The following is a 6,746-nucleotide window of genomic DNA, read 5'->3' as shown; positions in this document are numbered from 1 at the left end:
TTCCTTTTCCTTTTCCTTTTCCTTTTCCTTTTCCTTTTCCTTTTCCTTTTCCTTTTCCTTTTCCTTTTCCTTTTCCTTTTCCTTTTCCTTTTCGAAAGTACTGTGGTATTACGCTTGTTACACAAAGTTGCTGGATGTGATATCAATATCTAAACTAAAAGGAGATATATTTATATGACTTACTCAAGTCATTGAGTATAAGATACAACAATGACCCAATAAGTCTTACTATTTCCCAAATTCTCTGACACTGTTAGCAGTGAGAGTTTTGCCATTTATATGAATGAAGGATTTCTTCTCCAACACTTCTAAGTTTTTATTTAACTATTACATTTGAAAGCAGTGGACTACATCTTGTATCTGATGTCACCCAGGAGATTATCCATTTGTAAAAAGGCTGAAGACGAAGGCATCTTAGAAGTTTGCAGGAGGTAGTGCAATGATGTTACCTCTGCTTTTCACCCGGTGACTCTTTTGATAAAGCACATCCCTTAATACATGTAAAATTCAGTGATTTTTTGCAGTGTTTAAAGATTTAAACATTTAAAGATGAAAAAAAGCAATCCTTATGTCCCACTCACTTAGCAGCACATTTCTGCTATCACTCTTAACCACTTGCTTCATACAAAATCAGCAAAGATATAGTTAAGGATGCAAATACTGTCATTAGAATCATTTTTATTTTGCTGAAAGTGGCATTCTGAGACTGGAGGTAACATATTTTGAACAATGGAAAGGAATTATAATGAGAACTGAATTGTCCATGGCACACCCCAAAATGTTTGCTGTTATTTCAGCCTTATAAATGTTTCCAAGTCTATGAAAACATTTTTTTGTTGTCCTGATATGTGCAGTGGAGAGATCACAGATTTCCTATTAATTGGTATGCTATGGGCTGGAGTTAGGCTCTAATGCTCCAGATGGAGAACTGCAGCCTATGCAGGCATCCTCCACAAGGCTGTGGTGGCAGGAAGGATGGAACAGTGTAAAGCAAATATATGTGCTGTGTTTCGGTCTTAGGGTGGGGGAGACCTGAATCAGTTACTGTCTAGTGATAGATGGGTTCTTTCTGGATATTGCCTCTCTTCCTGGCTTTTAATGAATCTCTACAACTTGGCCACCTTTGGGCAGTACTCTCCACGAGCATCCCCAGCACAGAGTTGGTGCCCATATTGGGTCATCATCCTGCAGCCGATGCACAATTGTGCTTTTCTCCTTTTTAATACACTGCACATTCACAGGGCGTTCATCCTCTTATTAGAATGCTAGAGGGCTTCTGGCATTTATCAAAGTTGTTTCTGGGACTAAGCACTGATTTTACTTCAGAACATCTATATCTTGTAGTTGTAACTGTAGAAAAGGCCAAATCTCCTTTCTGTGTAAAATAACTGCAATCCTGTATGAATATTTCATTAATATGTGAATTTCAGCCCATATTCCTCCTTTGCTGTTCAGTGACAGGTTATATGGAATAAACAGTGAGGAAGGCTTTTACTCCTAGCCCTTCCTCAGGCAACAGTGATGGGTAAAATAAAACAATGCCATAAAATTCAAAATATTTTCAGCGCAGACACATATTCTCCATATTGTACACAGCTTTTTGGGTATAATTTTGTCATAAAATAATAACTGACAATGAGATAAGATACAGGGCTTAAAACATCTGTATCAGCATTCCCCATTATATCCTGTATGAGCCCATCTCCACTTGATCCGTACACATATTAAGAACACAAAAAGACTTTTGCAGGAGATTTCTATTCTCTCAGTGGCATAAATTCTATTCTGCACTGCAGTCATGTTGGCAAAAGTGTTTCCAAACCCTCTGCTTGTTTCCAAAACAGTGACCCAGGAAACACTTTAAGTTTTCCCGCAGAAGTGCAGGTTGAACTTTTTTCGTTTCTATTGGAGTCTTTAAAGACAGAAGAAATGTCACAGCTGTTCTGCTGCTGCAGACTATGCCTTGGCCACACCTCTCATGTTCTCACGCAGGTCTGACCTTTATCTCTGCAACTGTACGTGCAGGGGAAAGGAAATGCATGTGTATCTGTATTCTTGTGTGTTTTGTCAGCCGTCATCTGAAAACATTTCTGAAGGTCACTGAGATCTAACTTGAGGAAAGTGGGACATTTGTACCTTAGTAAGCAGCTGCCAACATCATTAAGATATTATCTCTACCATTTTTAGAACTGGTTTTCTGTTTAATGTTTATAAACAAGTTACAAGAGACAACTGAAGTTGTACATTTGAAGTGTAGTACAACATTGAGTCAGTATTTAGAGACATCACAGCAGTAAGACTGGGAGAACAAATTATGTCCTACAAACCAGTTTAAGAGGCATCCTTTGTGGTTCAGTCGAGTTACAGTTTAGCAGTGACTCTGTATAGTAAACACAGCAGACCTTCTGCTATACAGCAAGATTGGTATCTGGCATACTGGTGGAAACCTGTGCCTTCTGTATCAGGAAACCAGTTGCTTTTGCAGGGAGTGTCATGCTCATCACTTTTGCTAGGGAAGTTCCCTTTTGCACTGGCTCATTGCTGCCAGTAAAATCACTGCAAAAAAAAAGCAATTTCTACTCTTTTTCAAGTGCTATCATGCCTATGTGAATCATGCAAATGGAAGAAAAGGATACTCCTCTGAAATACCTGCATGGGATGGCGCTTCTGAAATCACACCGAAACAGTTATAATGATAGCATTACAGTGACTGGACTTTTCTGTTGTTTCCCACAGTCAACAGGAGAGTTACCCATGCCCAAGTTCTCCTGTTGGGACTGGTGTTATTTTTACTGCAATTTGCTAAAATAATCTACCTTTTATACCTTATATAAAAGTATAATTACATAAATGTAATATTTAAAAATATATATGTATATATATACTAAAAATGACATACAACCTGGCACCTCAGTCTCAGTGCTCTCCTCCTTTGTCTGAAAATACAGACAGTTAGGATGTGAAAGAGTGCTTATCCAGAGATTATAGTAGTAGCATCAGCTACTTTCTGTAAGAAAAGTTGTACAAGTTTACTTGGGCAGACCTGCTCCTAATCATCAGCAGCCAACCTTGTCAGCACTTAACACGCTTTTATTGAAACTCTTGAGCAATCAACCCAAGTATGCAGACAGTAACATGAGGATCTGGACTGAAGTGCTTTCATAGCCTTGCCTGTTCCATTTAATTCCTACAATTATGTGTACTTGTGATGATCTTGATGGCAGTTTTTTTCAAACACACTTCACAGATGCCTCCCATAAGGTGCAGATGGGATGGTGCATGCTCAACAGGGACTTGAGATGTCCAGAGACACATGGTGGAAGCATCTGTATCTTGTCTTTGGAGCTAGCATCTGGAAAATTTCAAAAAAGCTTGCTTCTTGAATAATTGTCAGAATCTAAACTAGTGCCACCAACAGTTTTAAAATCCCAAACACAGAACAGGAAGCTGAATGTAAGATTTTATGAACAATTTTCTCAGTACAGGATTCTTGCTGAGATGAACACTCAACCCAAGTTTTAATGACACCCCACAATGAAATCTCTTCTGCATGGAGTCCTCCTGGACAATCAGAAACTGTTCTCTCCTTGCTTTGCCTCTGTGGTTATGTATCTGCGTTTTCAAGGATCCAGGCAGAATCCACCCTCCTACTTCCCCTTCTTACCGTGTTACCCAGAGTGCATACTTCAGGAGAAGGCCACTATGATCAGGCAGCCCTCTTCCTTCTGCTCTGCCATATCCTTTCTTAACAAGGCAGACATTATGGTACTCACACCATATTCTGTGAATAAATACATTAACTGTACAATCTGCCACATAGAGCTCCATTTCTCCTTGGCAGGTCTTGCAGCTCAGTGCAATCACTGCTTGCTTGGTGCTTATCATGCCTCTGGCTGGTCTTTCTGCAAGCTTCCGTTTCCAGGCTCTCATTAGCAATCCTTTCCAGGGAGATTGGGTGGCACACACAGCAAGGGCATTTAGCTTAAGCCTTCTGCCAAGCACATTGCTTGCTGAGAGAAAACACCTGTTTCACTTTCATAGATCAAGACTGTCCTGGCTCTGTAGACTGGTACATACTTTGCATTTTGTATGCAATTACATTAGCCATGCAAAATGCCAGCAAGGTTGATCTCCATGCTAAACAGGACAAGTAATGCACTATCAACTATTCAAAAATGTTACGTTGTTCTCCTCCTCCCACCCCCGAAAACATTTCTGATTATGTATGTTACTAAGAAGGTTACTAACCCTCCTCTCTTTCAGCTTCTGCATTTGAACTCCTAAGACTGAAGATGCAGTGCTTGTAAGTCAGGCTGTAGGTGAGCTTACAGACATCTGTATAAATTGTTCTAAAATGTGAACAATGGGCACTTTCTGTTTTTTGAAGGAAATAAAATATACTGACTTCCAGCACCTGGTAAATGAAATTAGTTTCATATGCGTATGATACCTATGTTATTATTCCATTCAGAATCTTCCTGCAAAATCCATTCTTTCAGCCCACAGTCTTCACTAAATCACCGCTGTCCTATCTGCTTCCACTGCATCCACTTGATCTGCATGGTTTAACATAAAATTCTTGTTTTCATCTCTTATATATCAGTTCTCTGCCCTGCTGCTAACACCCACTGTCCACTTTTTAGATTTTCAGACATTCTTGCTCTCCTTTTCATGCTGTCTCTCATAACTGGGAGTTACGTCCTGCCAATAATAAGAAATGAAGAATATGTCATTCTTTTTCAAATTTCTACACTTTTACCCACAAAATCTTGCCCATGTGCTGGCCTATAATGCCAGTGATTGCTATCTCTTATGCCATAATGTTATACACCTGCTGTAGTTTACGTTCTACTTAGCAATAAACTCTGATCTAGAACTTGGCAGAGTGATGTCCTGATCTTCTGGACTAATTGGTTCTTCAAGTTGCACTTCTAGAACCATAGAATCATAGTAAAGACCTTAAAACCCATCCATTTACAATCCATGGCCATTGGCAGGGTAGCCGTCATCAGGTAGCATATTATGCTCCCCGGGGCCCCATCCATCCTGGCCTTGAACACCTCCAGGGATGAAACATCCATAGTTTCTCTGGGCAGACTGTTCCAGTGCCTCGTCACTTTCATAGTAGAGATTTTCTTCCTATTACCAAATCTATTTTTTTCCTAGACATAGTCCAAATCTACTGTCTTTAAGCTTAAAGCCCCTATCCTATCAGCACACCCCCTGATAAAGAGTCTCCCCACATCTTTACCTTTCAGTATTGGAGGGCCACAAGGAGGTCTCCATAAAACCTTCTCTTCTCCAGGTGGAACAAACCCAACAGCTATTCTTTGTAGGAGGGGTGCTCCAGCCCTCTCAGCACTGTCATCGCCTGCTGCACCCTCTCCAACAGCTCTATATGCTTCTTATACTGGTGTCCAGAGCTGAATGCAGTATTCCAGGTGGGGTCTCATGAGAGTGAAAAATCACCTCCTATGATCTTCTGATTACACTTACTCTTAGGCAGCCCAGTATATGACTGGATCTCTGGTCTGCAAGCACATATTAGTAACTCATTTTCAGTTTTTCATCCACTAATACACCCAAGGTCCTTCTCCACAGGGTAATAATATCATAATAACATTATAATAACATTGTAATACATCATTATAATAATCATAAACATACAAACATGATTAGCAGATATTTATATCACAGAAAGAAACCAAATTATGCAAGATTACAACTCCACTTTTGAAAAGAATGACCTTCGGATCTGTACAACTGCATAAATAAGCTTGATATCCATTTATAATAGTCATAGAAACATGCCCTTTCTTTCAGTTATGGTGGCAGCTTCTGACTGTGATTTCTTAAACAGCTGCTTCTTTCTTAAATCTTTTGGCCAAAGACTACCAATTATCCTCCTGTCTGATTTTATTTTTTCCTAACTTCTTCCTGCATCTGTGAAGAGTACCTGATATTGGAAGCCAGTGGAAAAAATTATATCTGGCTAGCTCAAAAATATCCAAGATGGCACTAAGTAAATATTGTGTGACGCAGAAAGATGAAGAACCTGTAAGTTGGATTCTGTCATGCACTGCATATGCCAGAAGTTTTTGCTCATTCAGTCTGTGGTCCAGTTTTCTGCTTCCCATGTGTCCTCATAGCAAAAAGGGGTTCAGTATCACTACAGATGGGTTAACTAGCTCTGATTTCTCACTTCTTTTTATTGTCATGTTTTCTTTGTTATGCCATTCTTGTTCACAGTTTCCTCATTCAGTCTTGCCACAGCAAAGTGTTTGTCTCATTTTACTACTTTTTCTTTGCTGAGAAGCAAACCTTTACAAACAAGCAAATTGGTATTTCTTAGTGGATGAAAAATGAAAAGAGATGCCCTTTACATACAGCCGCAAAAGGCAAATAGCCAGACTGTCTAGTTCTCAGAAGAGTCCCAGGATAGCTGCTTTCAGAAAAGCAAAGCCAGTCACCTGTCCTCTTCTTCAGCTGCAACTTTCTTTTTACCAAGAAATTAAGCACTTCTTCAGTCCTCAGATTCTGTGTTGAACCTGTATTGTTTTTTCTTGGATTCCTTAACTTTTACATTCAGAAGAAATTCAAGTCTCTTCCCTTCCTTCCCTTCCCTTCCCTTCCCTTCCCTTCCTTTCCCTTCCCTTCCCTTCCCTTCCCTTCCCTTCCCTTCCCTTCCCTTCCCTTCCCTTCCCTTCCCTTCCCTTCCCTTCCCTTCCCTTCCCTTCCCTTCCCTT

Source organism: Centrocercus urophasianus, unplaced genomic scaffold (genome assembly GCF_019232065.1).
Source record: "Centrocercus urophasianus isolate 14NV4802_14NV808 unplaced genomic scaffold, USGS_Curo_1.0 seq_25, whole genome shotgun sequence".
Classification (NCBI taxonomy): Eukaryota; Metazoa; Chordata; class Aves; order Galliformes; family Phasianidae; genus Centrocercus; species Centrocercus urophasianus.
This window is presented reverse-complemented; position numbering follows the sequence as displayed.